Raw genomic sequence first — 26,703 nt, 5'->3', positions numbered from 1 at the left:
AATGTCACCGCAGCGCGCGGTTTGTTTTGATTACGTGACGATCTAGGCGGGAAATTATTCAGTGAGTGAGACATTCCCGAGTACAGTAGCACGGTATTTGTACGTTAAATATTTACAGTACTGTACTGTTCTGGTAAGTTTATGTGCAACTTAAAGTACTATTAAATAACGTTAAAATAAGAAATAAAGTCTTATAACCAGTTTACCTGATAGGCGTCAGAATATTGCCTTTTTTTATTTGTTCGTTTTTTCCACAGTACTGTACAGTATTTGTAAGTTAAATATTTACTGTTCTCGTATGTACTGTACTTGTAAGCACTTAAATAAAGTTAAATAATTAAATAAAGCCTTGTAACCAGTTAACCCGAATTATATGATTACCCATGATCGGCGTCGGAATATTGCCTTTTTTGTTTGTTCGTTAAACTCTTACTGTACTGCTTTTCTACAGTACTGTATTTGTAAGTTAAATATTTACTGTTCTGGTATGTACCTGTAAGCATTTAAAGCATTAAATAAAGCCTTGTAACCAGTTAACCTGATTTATATGATTACCCATGATCGGCGTCGAAATATTGCCTTTTTTGTTTGTTCGTTAAAGACTTATAATAAGAGAAAAATACATTTTTCTCTTGGTATCTTTACCTATTTGCTCAGGTTTGCTGTAATGGTTTGGATCATTTGATGCAATGCAATGTGTAGAAAACTGTGAAAACTTTCGGGAAGTGAACGAAAATCTGGGACATGAGACTGACCTTGACTTCACCCTCTCATGTATCATCTGTCAGTTCACCATCTGCTATCGTAATGAGTGGATGTACGATTTTTTCGCTCGTGGCCATGCCTAACCACACATAGTTACACCCATTATCTCGACCCAGACAGGAAATACAATCTTTTTCCTCCCTTGCAAAACACAAACAACCATCCTGCTTACGAGACAGCAATATATATATTGCGAAAATAACAAGGTAAAATGATAAAGATGAACGTAAAATGAGAGAGAAAGATGAACATGTTATGACGGAAGAAGTACGTTTTCCCCGTCTGTAAACGTATTTATTTCTGCTTTGTATCTGTATTCATAATAATTAGACTTATTGTTAGTTATGAAACTGCATTACGATTCTATTTTTAGCCATTCTCGTGGTGTGGGAGCTGGAAGTTGCGACACGACTTCCTTATTGCTAATCAGACTGACCCTCCACTTTCTGCCGTGGCAGAGTCTAGCCTTGGAGGACATGCAGTTTTCTCATTAAGGACTGAAACTTCAACTCTTTTCGCTCCCTTTTCCAAGCATGGGTACAACGATAACGCAAAAAATAACTCGAAACTACCATAAACGTATATCAAAAAGGTGAAAATGTATTCATTACATTTTTTTTTTTTCCAGCCATTCCTAACAGATTATGTACTGAAATCATTCGATATCACAGTACTGCATTTCTAAGTTAAATATGTACTGTTCTGGTATGTACTTGTAAGTTAAAGCACTGGTACCAGTTCACCTGATTTATGTGATTACCTATGATCGGCGTCGGAATGTTTCCTTGTGTTTACGTACAGTATTTGTGTGTTGAAGTTTTGCTGTGGAGTACTGTATTTGTGAGTTATAACAATAAATAAACCTTCTAACCACTTAAAGTGCTTTCTAGTGATTACCAGTGACAGATAACAGCAAAACAACACATTTGGGGGGTCTAGGGAGCAAAATACGGAGTAGTTTAAATATACGCGATTTCGCACCTAACACGGCACGGTAGGAACGAAACCCACGTGTTCCGTGCGAGTTACCGGTATATGTATATATATATATATATGTATATATATATATACACGGTATATATATCGTTTTCGTTTTCGTTTTTAAAGGCTCCAACATGCTTGCATATGTCGGCCTTGGTCACCTAATGGCGGCTCTCCACGCTCCACGATCCATTGCAGCCTCCCTGTTCAGTCCCTTAACCCTAAGGTCACACTTAATGACCTCGTCCCATGTCTTTCTCGGTCTACCCCACATAACCCCACCCCCAATATTAACACTTCTCACCTTCCTCACCCAATTATCATTCCCCATCCTCTCCACATGTCCAAATCACCTCAATCTACCTCTCCTCATCACAACACCAATACACTCCAGTCCCATCCTACCTCTCAACTCTTCCATTGTAAACCCAGCCCCTTCAGGCCTTGGACGCAGGGACGCACTGCACATCCACCTAATCATTGTCATTTCTGTATGTCTGAGCCAGCGAATGTCTTCCTCCTTCACTGCCCAGGTCTCACTGCCATACAGCATTACACTCCTAACACATGCTGCATACAAAGACCCCTTAGCACGTAGGGAGAGCCCTCTCAATGTCAGGAGAGGCAAGAGCTCCCTGAACTTCTTCCAACCACTTCTCACCCTAGCCACAAAGCTAGCTCCAGCCCCACCTCCAGCACACAACATGTCTCCCAAATAACAAAATTCTTCCATATATATATATATATATATATATATATATATATATATATATATATATCTATTGCCAGATGCCTCAATCCCGTTTGGGGTGGCCACAAACAAATCGCCTCCAAGTCGCCCTGTCCCCCGCCATTTCACTGCCCTGCTCCCAACTCACCCCCCCCTCTCTCATATACCTCTCCACCCCATCCCTCCATCTCATCCTCGGCCTCCCCTTCCCTTTTCCCCCCTCCACCTCACTCACATACACTCTCTTAGTCAGTCTTTCACCCTCCATCCTCTCCACATGGCCATCCTCTCCACATGGCCAAACCACCTCAGTGTTCCTCATAACACTTCCTATCACATCCACATCCACACCACAACGCTCCTTTATATCCTCATTCGTCAGCCTGTCTCTCCATGTGACTCCACAGGCTCCTCTTAAATAACTCATTTCCACTGCTCTCACTCTTGACTTGTGTCCTTCCAACAACATCCAAGCTTCATTTCCATATGTTAGAGTTGGTATCATAATACTGTTATGTAGTAACTTTTTCACTTCCATGCTCACTTCCCTGTTTCTTATCACTGCTTTCAAAGAACCAGCAACCTTTCTTCCCTGCTGTACCCTTTCAAGCACTTCATCCTCCAAACCTCCATCCTTACTCATCACACTACCCAAGTACTTAAATGTACTCACATTTTCCAATTCCTCACCATCCAACCTCACTGTACATTCACTGACTTCACCTCTCTCAAAGACCATCACTTTACTCTTCCCTACATTCACCTTTAGATTCCATTTCTTACACACTCTCCCAAACTCATCCACCAAGCCTTGCAGCTCCCCTTCGTCTTCACTCAACAACACAGTATCATCTGCAAACAACAGTACAGGGAGTTTCCAAACACTATCCTCTCTCACCAGGGCCACTCCAACATCCACTACCCTACCTTGGTACCTCTTTTATTACCCCATCCATGTACAGATTGAACAACCATGGAGACATGACACATCCCTGTTTCAACCCAACTTTCAAAGAGAAAAATTCACTTAGTTCACCATCCACACGCACTGCAGCCTTCGCACCATCATACATACTCTTCACAGCATTCAACAACTTCCCATCTACTCCATATATTCTTAACACTTTCCACAATCCTTGTCTCTCCACCCTGTCATATGCTTTCTCCAAATCCATGAAAGCCGCATACAACTTCTTTCCCTTCTCTAGAAACTTTTCCACTAAAGATCTAAGAATGAATATCTGATCTACACAACCTCTTCCCTTCCTAAAGCCTCCCTGTTCTTCTCCAACTAATTTCTCTGTTCTTTCTCTAACTCTGTCAATAAGTATCCTACCATACACTTTTCCTATTATACTAAGAAGACAAATGCCCCTATGATTACCACACACTTCTTTTTCCCCTTTTCCTTTGTACAAGGGAATAATTATACCTGACTTCCAATCCTCCGGGACTCTACCTTCCTCCCAGGCCAATCTGCACATCTTCCACATCCATTCTACTACTATCTCTCCCCCATGCTTCAGCATTTCACCACACACTCCATCAATTCCTGGGGCTTTCCCCAATTTAACTTTCTCCATTGCTTCCACAACTTCTATCCTACTGATTTCTTCCTGTCTTCTCACCTCCCTCCTTCTCCCAGCCATTCCCCAGCCACTTATACTCGCATTACTTCCATCCTCTATGTTCAACAATTCCTTGAAGTGTTCTCTCCATCTGCTCACTTTTTCTCCCTTCTCCACTAGTAATCTACCATTTTTATCCTTCACTCCCCTGCTAACTTCACTTCCACCCTGTCTTACTCTTTTCACCTCTTTCCAGAACATTTTCTTACAGTCCCTCCACTTTACACTCAAATTCCTTCCAAGTTCCTCATCCACTCTCTTCTTACTCTCTCTTACTAATCTTTTCACCTCTCTCTTTCTTTCTACATATAACTCTCTCTTCCGCCTCTCAAATTCTTCCACGCTCCTATTTCTCATCCATTCATTGTATGCTTTCTTCTTTTGTGCCACAGCCTGTCTCACCTCTTCAGTCCAACACGCTGTTCCTTGCACCTCCCTCCGTGTTCTCTTCCTTCCACACACCACATCACATGCTGCACATATTTCTTCTGTAAATATCCTACACACACCTTCCACATCTCCCATCTGCTCCAATTCATATTTGCCCAATCGTTCCTCCACTTCTCTCTTATACTCTGCCTTTTTCTCATCCTCTTGTAACCTTTCCACTCTCCTTGCAACTACTCCTTCCTCTCGTTCCCTTCTTCTATTACTCCATCTTACTTGAATCCTAATTCTGGCCACCACCAAATAGTGGTCAGAAAGTCCACTCCCCCAGCCTCTATAAGCTCTTGCATCCATTACACATCTTCGCATCCTTTCATCCACACACACATAATCAATCATTGCCTTCCCTTCATTCAGTTCACCACCCACCCTTCTCATCACTCACCATGTATACCTGTGGATCATTTTATGCCTGAAGAGGGTATTGGCTATCACCAACCCCCTCCCAGCACAAACGTCCACTAACGCACTCCCATTCTCATCTATCTCAGCAGGCACACCCCACTCACCAACTATTCCATCCACCTTCACATTCCCAACTTTACCATTCATATCACTGATCAAAAACACTCTTTCATTCCTTCCAAACTTTTCCATGCACACTTCTACATGTGTCCAGAACTCTTCTCTCACTCTTCTATATATATATATATATATATATATATATATATATATAAACTTTTCCATGCACACTTCTACATGTGTCCAGAACTCTTCTCTCACTCTTCTATATATATATATATATATATATATATATATATATATATATATATATGTATATCATATCAACGGCCATACCACGTTGAGTACACCGCTTCCCGTCCGATCAGCGAAGTTAAGCAATGTTGGGTCTGGTTAGTAATTGGATGGGTGACCGCCTGGGAACACCAGATGCTGTTGGCATCCCTACGTGTCAAGTGGAGTTGGTGGAGGATTAGTGCCCCTCCCTGTAAAACAATTAACTCTAAGCCCTTGGCCACCCCATTTGGGATACATGGCGTCTGGCAATGAATGAATGAATGAATGAATATCATCATCATCATCATCAGCCGTTTGAGTATCCAGTGCAGGACCGGCCTATCCCAACCGAATTCGGGACGATACAGCCAATGTATCTCTACCAAGTGACTTAGGCTGTCTGGTAGAGATTGTATGTAAGGTGAGAAGTGCTTGTAAGTGTAACTGTAGTGTTGGAGTGGCTTTGGATGTGTGTAAAGTCTGTGAACCAAGTGTAATCAGCCCGCGCAAGCCAATTGGGTGCAAGCGTATTTTATAGTAAGCGACACTGGTTCAACCACAGCACCCCTTGTGTCCACCAATGCAGTACGTGGCCAGGTGAGCAGTCCCAAAGTTTATTACCCTGGTGGGGCGCGAACCCTGGTTCACCCGTGTACGAAATGCACACTCTACCACTGTACCACAGAGGCTACATATATATATATAAATATATATATATATATATATATATATATATATATATATATATATACATATAATGTATGGTTTATATATGTATGAATATATCTAATGTATACATCAATCATTTCCTGTGGCACCCTCGGGGATGCATAGGGCCTCGATGGACTCACACCACCACATCCTATCTTGTGCTAACTCCTCAAGATCTCCCCAACACTCATCTCCAGCTTCCCGTCTCATTGTCCTCACCCACGTCTCTTTTGGCCTTCCTCTACCTCTCCTACCAAGTGCCACCCACCCTGGTGTACCTCGTACTATTCCCTGTCTCCTATACACATGTCCTAGCCACTTCCATCGTGAGAATCTAACATATTCATCGATCTGCTGCACTCCCGTTATTTCTCTAATTCTACTATTTGGTATCCTTTCCCACCACTTAACTCCTAATATTCTTCTTAGTGCTTTATTTTCAAACACCAAGAATTTATTTTCCATAGTCACTGTGCTGTACCAAGACTCGTGTCCATAAATTAAGATACTCCTAACCATTACCTTATAAAGTTTGATTTTTGTATGCACAGAAAAATTGTTATTATTCCAAATATTTTTAAGCATTCCCATTGCCTGATTAGCCTTCTTTAACCTTTCCTCGAATTCAAAGTTCAAAGAACCATCCTTGGCTAAATAAGTACCTAAATATTTAAACCTATCAACTTGCTTTACAACCATACCTCCAATTACACATTCCTGCGCATTTTCCATATTCATATTGATTATTTCAGTTTTTCCACAATTAATAACCAAACCCACCTTGCGACCTTCACTCACCAAACAGTCCAACACTCTCTGCATCTCTTCTGGCCCATCACAAATCAAAACTATATCATCTGCATAATCTAAATCCAAAAGTTTCCTGTTCTCTCCCCAAAGTATACCTGCACCGGTTTCTGTTCCAACGCGTTTCATAATGTAATCAATGACCAATATAAACAGTAAAGGCGATAGAACACCACCTTGAATTACTCCGGATTTGACTTCAAACGAATCACTCAGACAACCATCAACCATTACTTTACAAAATGTGTCCTCATGCATGTTCATAATGACCCTCACAAACTCCTCTGGTATTCCATAATGTCTCATGATCTTCCCCATAGTCTCTCTCGAAACACTATCAAAAGCCTTTTCAAAATCAACAAAACAAAGACTTAACGGTACTCTCATTTCATTAACTTGCTGCATCAAATGCCTAACTATAAAGATCCGATCATTGCAACCACGTCCCTTTCTAAAACCAGCCTGTTCATCCCTCAGAATACCCTCAACCACCGGCTCCAACCTATTTAACAACACTCTACTGAAAACTTTCAAAGCTATCGGTGACAAAGAGATTCCCCTCCAATTACCACATTCACTCAGGTCTCCCTTCTTCGGAACTTTAACAATTACACCATTCTTCCAAACTGATGGTAGTAACCCCGTCACCCATATCTTATTGAATAGCTTGGTCAAGATCATTATTAATCTATCCCCTCCACTTTAAACATTTCCGGAAATAAACCATCCTCCCTGGTGCCTTATTATTCTTTAACTGTTTTACTGCTTTCTCCACTTCTGCAAGCCTCAACTCTCCTGTTTCTATATTTAAATCTTCCTGAGCAGACGGTATATCCTCTTCTGGTGGTATTGGTTTATTAAGAACTGTCTCAAAATGCTCTTTCCATCTATTTTTAATATCTCCATCTTTGGTCAATAAATTTCCTTCCCTGTCTCTAACTGGTACTTCCTTGCGTTTACCTGCATTACCACTCAGTTCTCTAATCGATTCATATGCTATTCTTTGACTCTGTCCATCATTTTTGTTTATTAAGATTTCAGTCTCTGCAACCTTTTCATCCACACATCTTCTTTTATCTCTCCTAGCTAACCTTCTTACTTCTGAATTCAAACTCCAGTACGCAGCTCTTGCTAATTCAATCTCTCGTTCATCAACGCATTGCATCTCACTCCTCAATTTAGCCTCACCTCTCTTTTTTATCATATCCCACGTTTCCTCTGATATCCATTTCTTTCTCCTGAATCTATGTCTCCTTCCAATCGTACATTCAGCAGTCTCATGCAAAACTTTGTTCACATCGTCCCACATCTCATCTACACTTCTCTCCCCCTCTTCCAACGTTTCCAACACCAAAAACCTATTTCTGCATTCTAATCTGAATTCCTCCTTTTCTTCTCCTTCCCTTCTAAGCTTAACAATATCGTATCTACCAACACCAGATTTTTCCTTCTTCTGATTTTTAAGTTTAAACCTTATTTTTGCAATGCTGAGTTGATGGTCACTACCAATATCCGCTCCCCGTTTAACATGAACATCTAGCAGAGAACTTCTATGCCTCCTACTGATAGCGATGTGATCAATCTGATTTTTATATTTTCCACACGGCGACACCCAAGTTGTCTTGTGTATATTGCAATGCTGAAAGAGTGTGCCCCCGATAACTAAGTCATTTGCTAGACAGAAGCTTCCAAACCTCACTCCGTTTTCACTCATCCTACTACCAACTCCCATCTTACCCATACATGCCTCAAATCCCTCATTTGAACAGCCCATTACTGCATTAAAGTCTCCAACGCAGATCAAAACATCATGTCTAGGTACCCTTCCTACTCCTTCTTGCAACTTTTCATAAAATGTGTCTTTCCTTTCATCGAGTGCATCATTAGTAGGTGCATAACACACAAACAGACTGATGTTGCCATGATTTGATTTAAACCGTGCGTATAACAATCGCTCATCTATAGGATCCCACTCACATAAAGCCTTATTTGCCTTACAACCCAGCAACAATCCTACTCCCTGATAATGCATTCCGTCCTGTCGACCAGATATCAATAAACGTATACCATCCTCCAAATCCAACTTATCGACTCCAGTTAATCTAGTTTCTGTCAGAGCACAAATATCAAGTCCATAATTTTGAAAAACCTTCATTAACTCATCGATTTTACCGTCATGATTTAGCGTTCTCACATTCCAGTTACCAATTTTAATTGTATTTTTTGCATTGACAAAGGAATTAGATTGTAATTGGGGCAACCGTGAGATTCTTAGCACCCCCTGCCCATTTAAGGGCTGCACGGGACTGGGGGCCATTACTGTTCTTTCAGAGTCCATCAAGGTTTCTTTGGCTAACTTCCTGAACACCTCGCCATTGTGTTGCAGTCGCAGTAGGCAGCTAACTTGCCTGATTGCCCACACCCGAAAGACCCAGCTATGCTGTAGCCAGTCGCGTGCCAGCATGCTTCCCAGCCATTTCACTCTCAAGGAGTTCCTCTGCCTGAGAAAGCAACCACTTATGTATGTATGTATATATCTGTATATACTGTGCGTATATATCTAAATCTATCTGTCTATCTATTTATCTATCTATCTATATATATGTCTAAATAATATACAGGTGTATATATATATATATATATATATATATATATATATATATATATATATAAGTAATCCCTGTACAATCCGGACGCCCACTTTCCGGATTCCCCACGTACCGGACATTGTGAGCCTGGACCTTCGGAACCCACCAAAAAAAAAAAAAAAAAAAAAAAAAAAAAAAAAAATTTACTATCTGGATGACCACTTTCCGGACTCCCCACTTACCGGACATTGAGAGCATGGACCTTCGGAACCGAAAAATGGCCAAAAAAAGAAAAAAATCCCCCCCAAATCCGAATTTTTCCCACCCGTAATTTGAAATTGCCGCGCAGCGCCGAACAGCTGTTGTTTAAGCACCCCTTCACCCCCTCCTTCCTCTCCCGCTGCCCAGTTACTGCCTAATCACCATAGAGGGTGGATGTTCATCGCAATGGATGCCGCACATGCTCATTTTTCTGAATAAACAGTGAATAAACTGCAACAACTCGCCACTAGACCACATGGCAGCCTCCCTATTCAGTCCCTAATCCCTGTGGTCACACTCTATGACCTCGTCCCAGGTCTTCTTTGATGTGTCTCTCACAACCCTACCCCCAACATTCACACTTTTCACTTTCTGCACCTAACTGTCGTCCCCCATCCTTTCTACATGCCCGATGTACCCCTCCTCATCACCACACCAATACACTCCAGTCCAGTTCTTTCTCTTGGCTCTTAGATCATAAACCTAAGCCCCCCATGCCTTGCATTCAAAGACACAATGCACATCCACCTAATCATTGTCATTTCTGTACATTTGAACTTATGCATATCCTCTTCCTTTGCTGACCAGGTCTCATTACCATATAGCAATACACTCCTTACACATGCCACATTCAAATGGGAGAGCCCTCTCAATGCCAGGAGAGGCAACAGCTCCCTGAACTTCTTCCAACCATTCCTCACTCCAGCCACAGAGTTAGCTCCAGCCCCACCTCTAGCACATAACATGTATCCCAAAAAACAAAACTCTTGTACATATTCATGAAACTCACCAGCAAGATCAGTCCTTCCATACCTGACAATCTCCACATGCTTTCTCCAACACACCACACATGCAAAATCAGCATTATCGCACAATCTACCTCTAATACCACTTCATCTCTTATGTGCCCACATATCACAAATACTGCACGAGATGGAATTACTTCCCATGCGCATGTAGCAAACTACACATGGCCACTCTCTGTCTTCTTTGACATTACCACCAAAAGTCCTTGATACCATCACTTTTGGGGTATCAGCATTTACTCTTGAGTCCTTGTGCCCCATAACATTTCTCCACTTCCTAAAGCTTTCCTCCACCTCCCTTTCATTTTCTGCAATAAACATCAGATCATTGGCACACAACATCTCCCACTGATGTCCATTTCTGAAGTCACATGAGAGGACTTCAAGCACCATGGTGGCTCTGACCACCTCCCAATCATCATCACCACCAAAACTAGAATTACCCCAGCTGGCCACAGACACACATACACTAACTGTAAGAAAGCCAACTGCGAGGCCTTCACAACTGAAACAGAACAACACTTTGAAATATTAAACAGTACATCCATCACAAACATCAACACCGCTGTGCACACTTTCAATACAATTACAGTATACAAAATGCAGACAAAAGACACATCCCTAGAGGCAACAGAAAGAGACACAACCCCAACTTCACACCAGAAATTCAAGGCCTCATCAGTCAACATGACACACTAACACACACCCCAACACCCCATACACAAGATGCCGTACAACAAATACAAGAACTAAACACTCAAATAAACAATAAAATATCAGAACTGCAAACACTAAATTGGAATAATTATCTCCAAACACTTGATCACAAAACAAACACCAACAAACTCTACAAAATACTAAACAGCATTACACTCTCCAACAGCAGCACTACACAATCGCATGCTGCCATCACAATAACGGACACCATACCCTCAAACAAACAACAAGCAAGCACTCTCATCAATCACTTTTCACATGTCCATCATCTAAACCCCCACTGCGATGATCGACGTGTTATCTGACACAAGAGACAGTTCCCCACAGACCCAGACTTCAAACCTTTCCCTTACAACCAGACGAAGCAAATAATTGGCAACCTTAAGCACTCATCTGCCTGTGGACCAGACAACATAAGCAACATACACCTTAAAAACCTTGGACCACAAGGCATGCAAGCTCTCACCAACATTTCAGACTACAGCTATTCACACAACATGATACCCAGCATCTGGAAGCATGGCACTATCATCACTATCCCCAATCCCAACAAAGACCCCTGGTTACCTTCATCACACCGCCCCATCACACTCCCCTGCACCCCCTCCAAAGTCACTGAACGACTGATATTACAATTAGTTACACCTCACATCCCCCTAGCCCCATCACAACATGATTTTAGGCCACTACACTCCACAAACACTCTTCTTACAGACCTTACACGGAGAGTTTTTGATGTCATCAATTCAGATAGGCCACCACACAGAACACTCCTAGTCGCACTAGACATTAGCAAAGCTTTTGATGCCATCCCCCGCCACAACCTCACAAACAAAATATTCAACACAAACATGCACAATAACACAAAAGGATGGCTGGCAAACTATTTAGCAGGCAGATGTACACATGTAACATCTGCCGGTCAGTCACTGAACATCAGAAACTTCACAAACAGGGTCCCTCAAGGATCTGTTTTGTCCCCTACTCTCTTTAACCTATCCATGCACGACATGCCCACACCCCACACACCACAAAACCACATAGCTTCCTATGAGGATGACATAACACTTACATGTACACACCAAAATGCAAACACAGTCACACACATCCTCCAACCTTACCTCGACACACTACATGAATGGTTCACCACAAACAAGCTCAAAATAATCCCAGCCAAATCTACAATGACCCTTCTCACAAACTAGACAGCAGAACACAGTCACATTCCACACCTCACCATAAACAACACTCCCCTACCACACACACACACACACACACACACACACACACACACACACACATGAAATCCTTTGTAACATGCATCAATGTCATTTAAACAACACATCACAAACATTAAAGTTAAATTAACACCAAGACTCAATGCCTTAAGGTCACTTGCCCATACAAATTTGGACTCAACAAAGAAACCACCACCACAGTATACAAACAATATATATGTTCAGTGATGAATCCAAGCCCTGCTTGGGCTTCTAACCTCACTAAAACACGCTACAACACTCTACAGACCATACAGAAAAAGGCCCTAAAAATAATCACAGGCTGCACAACTACTATACCCACAGACCACCTACACCAAGAAACCAAAGTCCTCAAAGTCAAGGATCATCTAGACATGAAAGGCATACAAATTCTCGCTGCAACCTCCACAAACCCACACCATCCACAACACTACATGGCAGCACATCACACACACCAAGGAATATCAAAACAACACCCAGCACATGATATCATACATAAATACTATCATCTCTCCCCTCTTGCCCACCTCATACCAGCTTTCGGAAGCATATCCATACTTGAATCACTCACCGCTCCAATCAGTCATTTAACAACAACACACAGCTGCATGCACGGCCTCCTGATATCCACCCTTCTGAATCCTATCTCCCTCGTGAGGACAGGGTCCACCTGGCCAGGCTGAGATGTGGGCATCATCCAGCTCTCTTATCAGAAAAGGCTGGATGACTCTGTTGCTGAAGCCTGTCCAGGATGCAAGACGGCACCCCATACTATTAAGCACATTATGGAAGACTGCATTGCACACAATCACCTGTGCCAAAAACACAATATACACTCCTTGAGAGCTCTGTGGGAAAGCCCAGTCTCGACCGTGGCCTTCCTTAAGGACTCGGGGCTGTTTGGCCAGACTGCCTAAGGAACAACTACCACTACTACAATTTGGGACTTTTGACTGATCCCTGATTCCCACCAACATTCACAAAAAATTCATAACACAAATCTCCATTCACTTTCACTTGGGTGTGTGCACCCACATACATAACCATAACAACTCTAACTAGCCACTCCTCGATCCCAAGCTTTCTTATTGCGCACTTCAACACCTCCCAAGGGACTCTGTCAAAAGCCTTTTCCAAATAAACAAAAACAAAGCACAGATCCCTTTTCTATCCTATATATTTTTCCTGAAGCTGTCTAACAATGAAGATGGCACTAATGGTCCCTTTGCCTGGCATATACTCAAACTGGGCCTCATCAATATTCACTCTCTCTAATCATTCCTTCTAGAACTCTCTCCATTACCTTCATTTTCTGGTCCAAAAGTTTTATGCCTCTATAAGTTCCTCTTTCCAGGGCATCACTCTTCCTCTTGAATACATTTACAATCACACTCTTCAGCCAGTCATCTGGGACAATGCACTCGTATATAACTGTATTTATCAAATCAGCAACTAACCCCACTCCTATATTTCCTGAGGCCTTCAGTATTTCAGCAGTCATGCCAAACACACCATCCATGCTCCCCAACTGTACCCTGCCTATTACTCTGCTCATAGGAGCTGCAATAATCGAAGGCAGAGGGCCAAACACTGAATCTGCCAACTCCAAATCTTCTCTGTTCCAGTCAAACTCCTCAATCAGAAACCAATTACAATGCTCTCTCCAGGAGTCCTTAATATTCTCACTGTTCACTACTACCTTTCCTTCACCACTCTTCACACACTCCTTATCTATGATATCCCAGTTTTCCCTCTTCATCTGTTCTGCCACCTTCAATATCATATTCTTTCTTTCATCATTATTTAGGTTATCTGGTAAGTCTCTGAAACTCAGATTTTGTCCAGTATACCTCTTTCCTAGCCCTATGTTTGGCAGCCAAGTACTGTACAGTATTCCTTTGTTGTTACCATCCCTTTTCCATTCCTGGATGAACCTTCTTTTCTCCTTAACTGCAGCTTCTACACCCTCATCTCACCACCATGTTACACTGAGGATATCAAGAGATGAAGAATTGAGCTGCATGCAAGTGAATACTAATTATTATACTTTTGCAGGGTTTTTGGTACATTAAGAGATGGAGAAACTGAGTTTTTGGTGTATCATTTAATTACACGACACAAAATAATGTAGCTGAAAGATAATTTCTAGCCCATACTCTCTCCATACTGACATGTACTGTACTGTAATGCTTGAGAGAGAGAGAGAGAGAGAGAGAGAGTTACAATGAATTAAAAGGAAAAATTGGTATCTCAAAGACCTTGTAGTCCATACCAAGAATATACATCATATTTGCTTGGGAATGCATATTCATTTCAGTCATTCTAGTGTGCATAAGATCCTATCATGGTGTCTTTTAAACTGCTCTATTGCAGATCTACAACATCTACGGGAAGTATGTTTCAGGTAATGCAGATCTTGAACAGGAAAAACTTTCACAAATGCTGGTGTTAAATCTTTTTAGCTTCAGCTTCCAGCCATGGCTGTGTGTTGAGACTAAACAGATTTCTATGGTCAAGATTCTCAAACCCAACCAGCATTTTCAACATTTCAATTAGCTGACCTGGTAGTCTACGAGTTTCTCACAAAAACTGTCCCAGAGTCCAGGCATGCCTGATAACACAGTCTCCTGATGGATAGAGTAAGTTTTGTAGCTCTAGCTTGAACTCCTTCAAGTTGATCTGGCATTCCTAAGTTTTACTGCACAGCATACTCCTGAAGAATTATATTAAGGAGGTATAGAGGGTAACTACAGTCTCATTATTCATCTAATGAAACTGCCTCTGGATGTAGCCTAGCACTTTCTGGGCCTTTGTCTCTACTCCAATATACTTCTTGTACTACTGATCAATACATCCAGATCCCATTCTAAGTCAGTCATCTTCTGAGTTCTCCCCAAACATGAATAATCTGACCTGAGATTTATATGACCATTATGCATCAATCTCCAGTCCTTAAGTTAAAAGGCATCTGTCATGCCTCAGATCATTCCCCAAACCTACACATGTCAGTCTGGAGTTTTTCAATCCCTTGATGACTGCTCACATTTGCTCCTGGTTTGATGTCATTTACAAACTTTGAGATCACACTCAACAGGCCAATACCTATGTCACTGATTTAAATGATGAACAAGAATGGACCAAAGACTGATCCTTGTGGAACTCTAGAAGGGACTAAAATTCAATCAGAAGAAATTCTGCTGATCACTACTCGCTGTTTCTTATCCGATTGCTAGCTTCCTATTCAGAGTGTAATGTCCTGGTTAACACCAAGTGCATGTACTTTTGACATTAGTCTGAGCCGAGACATTTTGTCAAATGCCTTTCGAAAGTCTAAATAAAGGACGTCTACTGCTCTATTCTTATTGTACTCACTCAACTTTTGTGGAAAAATTCAAGCAAGTTGGTTAGGCATGATCTATGTCATCTGAACCCACACTGGGAGTCCATAGTCTGGTTCTGATTTTCCAAGTGTTCAACTACCTTGTCTACAATAATTTCATCTAACAATTTTACTATAATAGTGGTTAGGATAATCGGACAGTAATTCTCATGCATGATCCCCGCACCTATAGACTGAGGTCAAATCTGCTAGCTTTCAGTCTTAGGGCACTTCCCCTGTTTCCAGTGACACTGATTTCTTCAAGTAAAGAAGCTACCTGGTCATACACCCCATTCAGAACTCTTGGAAAGATTTTATCTGGACCGGATTGACTTGTAAATATTTAGTGTGCTGATTCTACTGCCACTTAGGTGTACATCCAAAGATGATGGAATCTTCACTCTCATGGGCCAGTACTGGTCTTGACATGAGTAGCTTCTAACATACAGACCAAAGCAAATTACATGTACTTATTTAAAGAATTAGCCATACCAAAGTCTGAGATTTGCATTACCTCTGACTGATCCTTAAGTGGTCCAGTACTACCTTTGAAAGGTTTCTTACTGTTTACATGGCTGAAGAACTCTTTATGGCTCTCTTTACATCGGGATTCCACCCTGAGTTCAACATTTCTTGTGGCCAAATTTAGAGATTTCACTCTCCTAGATATAGTCTGAAGGGAGTTCAAACCACTCTGGTCCTGACTGCTTTTGGCCCTCTGGTTTGCACTTTCTTTTTTTCTTTTATTGTGGTGGCTATTTCATTACTAGATCATTTTGACCGAACTGATCTTGGTTTTGTGGACTAAAAGTGTAAGAAAGCAGCCTGTCATTCTGAAAATTACTCTTTAAATGAGATATATTGCAATTTTCACTACTGCCCTCTAGTCCAACACTCATAAAACTCTCTTAACCTGCAAGGTCTGACTGAGGTCCAGATGATCTCTCACAACATATTTGTAGGAAGAACCTAATCGGGTTGTGATCATTATCTTAAAGAGGTTTCCCAGCACACAAGCTGGTAGCATTTTCATCTTCCATAGTGAAAACAATATCCAAGATACAACTGCCTCATGTTGGTTCATTTAACCACTGGGACAAAAAAAATTCATAAATTAATTACACAAGGTAACCACATTCAGCATTAATTGTTCTGTCATCCCAGATTACATGACAGCTGAAGTCACCAAGAATTACAGTTTTACCACTAACTACTCTGCTCAAACTTCTGTATACTGTATATCTTCGTCTTTGTCAGCGAGCTGATGTGGAGGCCTGTATACAAGGACTAACTTATATGTAGCATTGGTTAGATGAAGGCCCATACCCAGTGCTGGGCCATACCCAGCGCACTGCACAATCCAAGGGACACGTGGTCTTGGGAGCTTCCCGCATGGCTGGACAATGGATGGGGGGAGGCTGAGGCGGGTCGCAAGGGTGGGTTGGTGGGGGGAGGCGGCAGGGAAGGGGGTGGTAGCATTTCTTAATATGCTTCAACAGAGATAATGTATTTTTAATATTTTTTTACTTATTATTATTAGTAAATAATAATAAATGTACATTATTTATTAAGATTAGCATATGCAATTCCTAACAAAAACCATTAAAAGATATTATTTAAATCAAATATCCACAGCTGTGGATATTTGATTTAAATACTCTTTTTTCATGATTTTTTTATTTTTTGTAACGAATTACATATGCTATTGTACATCTATATTGAATTCTTAAATAAACTGTCTTGACAAGACAAGAGAGTGAGAGATAAAGAGCATTATTCTGAGAGAGAGAGAGAGAGAGAGAATAAATACGGGAATGGCAAAGGAGCATCCCTTTGAGTGAGGAGATAAGGCATAAACTTCGCCCCTCTTCTCTCTCTTATTCTCCATTCCTTCCCTCCTCTCTCTCTTATTCTCCATTCCCTCCCTCCTCTGTCGGAGAGAGAGAGAGAGAGAGAGAGAGAGAGAGAGAGAGAGAGAGAGAGAGAGAGTTGATGATACAGTAATCACGTGATCTTTGCCAATGCCTTGGTAAATATGGGATGGTTTTCCCGGACAACGACCTACTGTACCTCAGTCACCGCGAGTGGTGGGCAGGTTGCTAATTTAGTAATTTATTTAATTATACCAATATATATTTTACAGTAATTCCCACAAATATGTGCAAATGATTTGCGCTAGCGCTTTGCGACATTGCACAAGCTAAATATTAGATTGCGCACTTGCACAAATGACAAATAATAGAAAATAATATTAATAAATAAAAATAAGTAAGTAGTTATGCTGTTTATTTAAATATCTCAATATTTTTCAGTAATTCCCAAAAACATATGCAAATGGTTTGCGCTTGCGCTTTGCGACATTGCGCAAGCTAAATATTTGTCAGATGGCGCATTTGCGCTTGCGCAAGATAGTGAACTGTGGATTGCGCTTTGCGCTTGCGCAAGGTCCTTCTTCGTTTGCGCTGCCCACCACTGCCCATACATGATATTTCTTGATCTAATTTAATTTAACAGTCGACAGTATTTATGCTGTCACTGTTATACATTAACATTCCAGGGCACAAAGACGCGATTCATGTCCTTTGTGTGTTTCCTGGTAGGAGCATGGAGACATGAATCGAGTCCCAAAGCAGAAAAAAATTCACCAAAAATTAAGTTTTCGGTTGATTTGCGCCAAATTTTGGTGCGTTCTAGCAGGCTAGACTCGCATCCAAAGTACATGCTTCGCAGCACTGTCAACCCTCCCATGGGGCAGTGCGCATCAGTAATCTTCAGTATCTCATCACCAGTCGGGCTGAAGGGTAATGCTCCATCCGTCATCTCTTTAACTCCTCTATTTTTCCCGTTCCGCCCGAGGCAGAAGCCAAAATTGAAATATCGTTATTGTATATTGTTTGTGACTTTACTGTGAAGTGATTGTGTCTATGGAACATACATATATTGTTTGTAAAGCATTGGGGCCCATTATCAGCCGTTAGGCCTAGAAGCAGGAGTCGTGTTTGCTATAGCAGGGTTTGCCACTCTGCTTCACCCTGTCCCTAATGATTTGAGTATTTTAACTATATAGTGAAGCCAATGCTTATACTGTGTGAAACAAATAGTGCCTGGATTAGTGAAATAAATGACCTACCTTAGGAGGCGTTACGTACGTCATAGAGATAAACCATAGTCGGTAAGGGAACAGGCAGTCTTGTATGCCAAAGAGTCGGGAAAGGAATAATAGAGGAGGCTGGGATAGAAATATTGTGATAGTGTTATACTGCATATGGTTTTACTGTGAAATATGCGTACAGCTTGTACAGCACCCTACCCGTATCCCAGACCGCCTTGGAGAGAGCTCCAACATACTTGACCTCTTCCTTACACCTAATCCTTCTGCTTACACTGTCAATCTTTTCTCTCTGTTGGGCTCCTCCGATCACAACCTCATCACCTTAACCTGTCCTATCACTCCAGTACGGCCTGTGGACCCTCCAGGGAAACGTCGTCTGTGGCATTTTGGAGCCGCGGATTGGGAGGCCCTCAGGCAGTACTTCTTTGATTTTCCCTGGAATGATTATTGCTTCCATGGCCGGGAGCCATCTAAGTGTGCCTTGCGCATTACGGAGGTTATTCTCTCGGGCATGGAAGCATACATTCCTTTCTCATATCCTTTGACTAACGCAAGAAAGCCTTGGTTTAATCACGCTTGTTCTCATGCTGTCCACAACAAGGGGAGGGCCTACAAAAGGTACCAGAGCCAACCCACCCCTGAATCACATCATCTTTACGTTTCTGCCCGGAATAGTGCTAAGTCTGTTCTTCGCTCTGCTAAAAACAATTTCATCTGTAATAAATGCTCCCAACTCTCCAACTCGAATTCTTCCCGCTCCTTTTGGCACCTTGCCAAAAACCTTCTTTACCTCATCATCCTTCCCTCCTCTTTTCTACTCTGATGGTTCTGTAGCTATTTTTCTACTGATAAAGCAGATCTCTTCGCACAGACTTTCTCCTCCAATTCCACCTTAGACAATTCCAGTGCTGTTCCTCCATCACTTCCCCCCTCTGACTTCATCATGGCTGACATTAAAATTTCTTCAGCTGATGTATTTTCTGCCATCACTGGCCTCAATACTAACAAGGCATATGGGCCTAATGGATTCCCTCCTGTTGTTCTCAAGAACTGTGCTACTGTGCTTACACCCTGCCTAGGCAAACTCTTTCGCCTTTGTCTGTCAACTTGTACCTTTCCTTCTTGCTGGAAGTTTGCTCTCATTCAGCCAGTTCCAAAGAAGGGTGACCACTGCCAACCCTCCAACTATCGTCCAATTGCTTTAGCATCCTGTATTTCAAAAGTTTTCGAGTCAATTCTCAATAGAAAAATTTTAAGGCATCTTTCCTGTCACAACCTTCTTTCTGATAATCAGTACGGGTTCCGTCAGGGACGCTCCACTGGCGATCTTCTCACCTACCTTTCAGACTCCTGGTCATCCTCCTTTCGGGACTTTGGCGAAAGCTTTGCCATTGCACTTGACATCTCAAAGGCTTTCGATCGAGTCTGGCATAAATCTTTAATTTCCAAACTGCCCTCTTACGGTTTCTATCCTTCTATCTGTGCCTTCATCGCTGGCTTCCTTTCTGGTCGTTATATAGCCACTGTTGTAGACAGCCACCGTTCTTCTCCTAGACCTATCAACAGTGGTGTTCCTCAGGGCTCTGTCCTATCACCAACTCTCTTCCTTTTATTCATCAATGACCTTCTAAGCTGTACATCTAACCCTATCCACTCATAAGCTGATGACTCCACCCTTCACCTTTCCATTCGGTTCCCGCAACGTCCATCTCAGCAGTTACTTCAACAAACAAGGGATGAGGCTATGGCATACCTAATGTCTGACTTGGCTCGTATCTCTGACTGGGGTAAAAAAAATATGGTTGTTTTCAATGCACCTAAGACTCAGTTCTTACACCTATCAACCCGTCAAAATCTTCCACAGGTATACCCACTAATGTTTAATAATATTCAGCTTAATCCTGCATCATCCTTGAACATGCTTGGGGTTTCATTTACTCGGGACTTATCTTGGAAAGATCATATTACATCTCTTGTAAAATCTGCTTCCAAGAGATTGGGTGTGCTAAGCCGACTCCGTTCTTTCTTTACCCCTGCACAATTGTTGACTCTATACAGGGGTTTTATCTGCCCCTGGGTGGAGTACAACTCTCATGTGTGGGGAGGCTCCCCACATACAGCTCTTCTCAATAGGGTGGAGTCAAAGGCTTTTCGTCTCATTAACTCTCCTCCTCTTACTGACTCCCTTCAACCTCTGTCTCTTCGCCGCACTGTTGCATCTTTATCTCTTTTCTATCGCTACTTTAATGGTCACTGCTCCTCTGAACTGTCTGCATGCATTCCTCCACCTCTACGATGGGCACGTAGCACCCGTCTAGCAGCAAACTCTCATCCCTTTTCTGTCCAACTCTCTAATGCAAGAGTTAACCATTACTCCCAGTCCTTCATTTATGCAACAGGTCAACTCTGGAACTGTCTCCCTCTGTCTGTATTTCCTGCTGCCTATGATCTCCAATCTTTCAAACACAGTGTGTCCAAGCATCTCGAAATGAACGGATCTTGAATTTGGCTCTGTCTTGTATTTTGTTTTTCTCTTGGAGGGAACTGTTATTGCGGGCTCATGGCCTTTGGTTCCTTCTTCCTCGAATAAAAAAAAAAATAGAGAGAGAGAGAGAGAGCAGCGAGTGTTCGTGGAGAAATATTGCGTGCATTGACTGACTTAGCGCAAACATAGTGCAAGGAGGAGAGACAACAAATATGCCACACAACCACATACTTTTCATTGAAAACCTATTGTACCATTCTCAGACAGTGCTACATTGCATATGGTTTAGTGTGAAATATACGGATAATAGTGCAGCGAGTGTTAATGGAGAAGTATTGTGTGCACTGACTGACTTTGCACAAACATAGCACAAGGAGGAGAGACAACAAATATGCCACACAACCACAGACTTCAGTGAAAAGGTATTGCACCATTCTCAGACACTGCTATATTGCATATGGTTTAGTGTGAAATACAGGCAAGTCCCAGTTAACAAGCAATCGCTTAACGAGAACACTCTAATACAAGGTCTTGAAATTTGCACCACTGCCTGTTTAACGAGCACAACCCCCCCCCTCCCCCAATCCCAACTTACAAGAATTGAGACGAGGGTCATGCCGCAGCTGTCCATTTTCTAATGCTGTTTTTTTTGTATTTCATGTGTATTAACCCTTTTTTCCTGCTTAAAATTGTCTGTCACAGGTGTTGGTTGTCGTGGAGGCTACTTGGCTGGTTGTTCACCCCATCCCTATTTTACCTATAATTTATGTTATTATGTTTATACTAATTGCTGCTTTTATATTTCAGGTGTATTACCCTCTTGTATTAACCCCTTATTCCAGCTTAAAATGACCAGAAAGTCATTTTTGGTGGTTTTGGGGGAGGTTGCTCGGAGGCCTTGCTCCCCAACCCTATTAACCCTATTTTTTCCCATAAGTTCTTCACTTCATTTAACAAGAATTCGGCTAATGAGCAATATTCTTGCTCCCAATTAGCTTATAAGATCGAAACCTGCTTGTATGCATATACAGTGCAGCGAGTGTTCGTGAAGAAATATATTGTGTGCATTGACTTAGCTTAGTGCAAGACACACACACACACACACACACACACACACACACACACACACACACACACACACACACTATGTAACTCCTCATCTGCAAACCCCTCAAGGTCCTCCCAGCAGTTCAACACCGCTGGAGGAAGTGAGCTATACATATTTTGTTGATTTGTATATCGACATTTCTATTTCTATATTTTACACAAATAAGTACTGTTTTTTGCATATACACATACGAGCCAGAAATAACTACAGCTTCAGTATCAGTAGCTAGCAAAAAGACTAGTGGTCATGTTGAGTTTCTGAGAGCACTATAAAAAAGCTTATGATATTTTACATGTATACTTTGAAAAACTTAAAACAAACCTAGGAAGTGAAATATGTTGGTGTGGGTGATGCAAGAAATATTGACAGCGCTCTAGGAGTTATGTTGTTCTTTATCGTCCATTTACTTGAAAAGTATTGGACGTATTGATTTCCTGAAAGAACCATGATAACGCGCATGAAATACTACGTATGTACATGGAATAACAATATAACATCTTTGATCAAAATTCGTTGCTACATAGGCAGGAATATAACAATTACTGTGCGCGCATTATGAGAGTGCAGCGCGTGCATGGGTACCCAGTAGTTTTATGTGATTTACTAGAAACTATGGGGCACATGAAAAATCTGTGGATACCATGAGAAAGCCCATAAAATTCTGAATGGGTACCCAGTAGTTTTATGCGGTTTACTCGGAAACCATGGGGTGCATGAAAAATCTGCGGCTACCATGAGAAAGCCCATGAAATTCTGCACAAGTTGATGAAAACATAACCTCAGCGAGAAAACTTTTGCACTAGAGCTCCCTGAACAACAAAATCTGTATCACTATGAATCTGTGACTCTGTAATGGTCACAACACTGAAACGTTCTGTTGCCACGAATGCCCTGAGTTCAGGCAATTTGAAAATTACTATCTGAAGGGACTCCAGCCTTCTTGTGGAACCTCTTAGCTGCCCCCATTTCCCAGAGGCACTGGTTTATCTGGAGGAGTTCTTTCCTTCTTGGGCCAGTTTCTTGTTTCCTATCAGAGAAGAATTCAGCAAATGTGGTTCCCCAACTTGAAGAGCATGACTGCTTCTCTGGGTTCTGTCATCTGCTAGCTGCCATTAGATACAGTCCTCTAATGAGGCAGAGTTCTCTGATGACAGTCACTTCTCTCTCTTGGGGCATTTCTAACTGTGGGGGAGAGACTCCAGTGAGAAAAGAATTCTGTCTTTCTTAGGACGTTTCTTTGACTTTGGAGGGGAACCTGTTGGTGTTTGTTGTCTCTCTACTGCATCACACACCACCACATCATGGCTTGACCTTAACGAGTTAAAGAGATGCTGATTAAGAAAGTCACCAAAGTGAGCCTTCCCACTGTCACTTAAGTGTACAACAACATGATGGTAACAGTTTTTGTACCCACAGAACTCATCAAATAGGTCAACAAAATTCATCCATTTCTGGGTGCAAGTCAGCTAACCATGAATTTATGCATACTGCTTTGCTGGTGTCATAATTACCAGCAGCACACACCCTTGGCAAAATGCACACTACCATGCCTCAGTCTGTCCTGAGCTTTATCTTATCATCCTGAGTCATGGCATTACCTATGCCTCCGAGTACCGGAGGAGGTCTTGACAAAATATTACTCCCTTACATCTGTTTATCTCTGTAGCACCGACCTTGTTGTTCCAGAGAGAGAGAGAGAGAGAGAGAGAGAGAGAGAGAGAGAGAGAGAGAGAGAGAGAGAGAGAGAGAGAGAGAGAGAGAGAGAGAGAGAGACACAGACAGACAGACAGACAGACAGAGAGAGAGAGAGAGATTTCAACGAATATAGTGAAGGTGAGTAACATTTTGTTTGTCATTAAGAAAAAAAAAAAAAGTGATGTGAGTTATGCAGTAATACCAAGCAAATAATTAAGAGTATGACGGCATATCCCAAAGCAAGCATCATGCCTACAAAACACAAGACAGCTGCATTCAGGCTCAAGATGGCAGCTATTTCAGGTAATGCACAGACTAAAATCTCATTTCTATAATAAAAAAAATAAATGAATGTACTATATTTTCCAGGAATGTACTTCAGTTTCAGCAATGATATTACAACAGTGTACAAATTAACCTGTACTGCGCAGGGAAAAAAAAAAATTATATCCCTCTACGCCAGCTGATTTTGGATTACTTTTTCTGGCTAAATGGACTTTTTACATAAATAAGATCCCTGGCCCAAATAAAAGTAATCATCAAAGCCAGAGAGTTGGTTGAATCATGTCAGACTGGTGCCTCTCGACCTCTGAAATCTTTGAGGTTACTAAAACAACAGAGTAGCTGTGAGCCTGTGAAGACTGCTGGCCACCTCCCACACCCCTAAATCAGTGTTATAAGCGTAGCGGAAAAATGTCCAAAGTTAGCAAGATACATTATTACCCTCCATTTTACTTTGGCTGCTTGCAATGACTTTTCAATGCTGCAGAACGTAGATACAAGTCGCTGGCGTTTTAGAGGGGGACGTATATCTACGTCTCTAGCGTGGTACAAGTTAATAATATACCAGTGTAATGTACACAGTATATGGTTTCAAAGTTACTATGGTTTAGTACCATGCAATAAATGGAACTGAAAATAACATAAAGACTAAGGAGCTTGCAATCTCCAACAAATTTTTTAAATAAAAACAAAGATTTCTTTGCAACAGCATATAAAAGTAAAGTTTAAAAAATATATATATATTCTTTCCAAGGCTATGATTATCAGTCAGTAATGAGAATGTCTCATTACTTCACATTCTAGAACACTGCAAGTGGAGTATGTGTTTTCAAATGATTAAACTGAACTAGTTAAAAATTCAGGTTCATATTATAATACTCATCTAAATCAATACTCAACAAATGCTTGGTGTCTTGAATTTTCAAATTTTGTTTTTGAACATGTTTTGGTTTGCTAAATGTAACTTTTTCTGGGCCAAAGATAATACAAACTTCTGATCCTACTTGAACACAAAAATACCTGAATTAGTAATTTTTTTCCCAATATCATATCTTTATTAATCTGAGCTGTTATAATACATTGCACAAGAAATAACATTAACTTGTGGTAAAACATCATTAGAGTCATGAAAAGCAATACTAGTACTTCAAAACTTAACAAAATGCAATATGTAAGAAAAAGTGCATGTGATGTATTCTAAATGCTGAACTTCATAATTTGCACAAATGATACAGAGTTTGGACATCATGAGTTACAAATATTTTCAGTTCGATACCGTCAGTGATTTTAATTTAAACAAAGGACATATCCGAAAATGTCTGTTCACGTATCACGCTTCTGAGGAGGTCACAGAAGTGGCAAATATGTAAGAATGAGTACTTTCAGGGTAGAGGAAGGATGACATGGTCTCCTTGAGTAAATGGAGAAGCTTTATAATGTGACAAAATACTAATATACTGTACCTGCAAGCCAATCAGCTGTTGAGCAATCCTCAAGTAAATATCTCTCGTATCAATCAGTCCTTGGTATCAATCAGTCCTTGGCATTTTATTACTGCTATCTCTACATACAGTGCGGGCTCCAAATTTCAGTTTCTGACATGGTGCATTGTAATGCTCATTTAAAGTAACCTGGCAATAATCTGTGGCTCCTTATTTGCACTGTTATGTCCAATTCTGATCATATTAATACCCTATTAAGATGTGACTTGTTTTCAATTCGGTATTTACCACAAAAAATAATAATAATAATAATAATAATAATATCAGTTGAAAACAACAGCAGGCTATTTTCACAATAATCTGAAAACACCAAAATTCCACATACTGTATACATGTTGCAACCATTATCAAAAGGATATGAACCTTAACGTTTTATGATCCAAGATGACAATAGGGTCTATGTTTACTGATGTTACCTATGTGCAAACTGCAAGAGCACACTCCACATTCTATAACAGCAATGCCTTTTGAGAGAATTCTCAAAGCTGTGTAATAAATGAACACCTGCAACCACTCTGCAGTTAAAACCAAAGCTTTGGCAACATGCAGCGGTGTCTCCAAAGGTGCATCAGCTCCAACCAGATGATCTACAGGTCTAGTGGACTACTGAGTGCATAATATGATCTGAACAAATAAGGCTACAACAGTGAACAGAAATTACATTGACACGACATTAATGGTTCAAATCAGATACAGTACTAG

At 41.2% G+C, this 26,703-nt stretch overlaps 1 protein-coding gene and 1 non-coding gene across 2 annotated transcripts in view; one reads left to right on the top strand and one right to left on the bottom strand.

Annotated features, from left to right (window-relative positions):
* The window catches only part of LOC145395049 (potassium voltage-gated channel subfamily KQT member 1-like), a 1,161,165-nt gene that overhangs the window by 547,412 nt on the left and 587,050 nt on the right, over positions 1–26,703 (bottom strand). The window lies entirely within an intron of this gene.
* LOC145395108 (5S ribosomal RNA) lies at positions 5,336–5,454 on the top strand. Its single transcript, XR_013896539.1, has one exon. It is a non-coding gene; the product is annotated as a 5S ribosomal RNA (ribosomal RNA).

Source organism: Coenobita brevimanus, chromosome 29, assembly GCF_032717465.1.
Source record: "Coenobita brevimanus isolate Jiangsu-jjx chromosome 29, ASM3271746v2, whole genome shotgun sequence".
Lineage (NCBI taxonomy): Eukaryota > Metazoa > Arthropoda > Malacostraca > Decapoda > Coenobitidae > Coenobita > Coenobita brevimanus.
The sequence above is the reverse complement of the archived record's forward strand: the minus strand, read 5'-3'. Positions and strand labels throughout refer to the sequence as shown.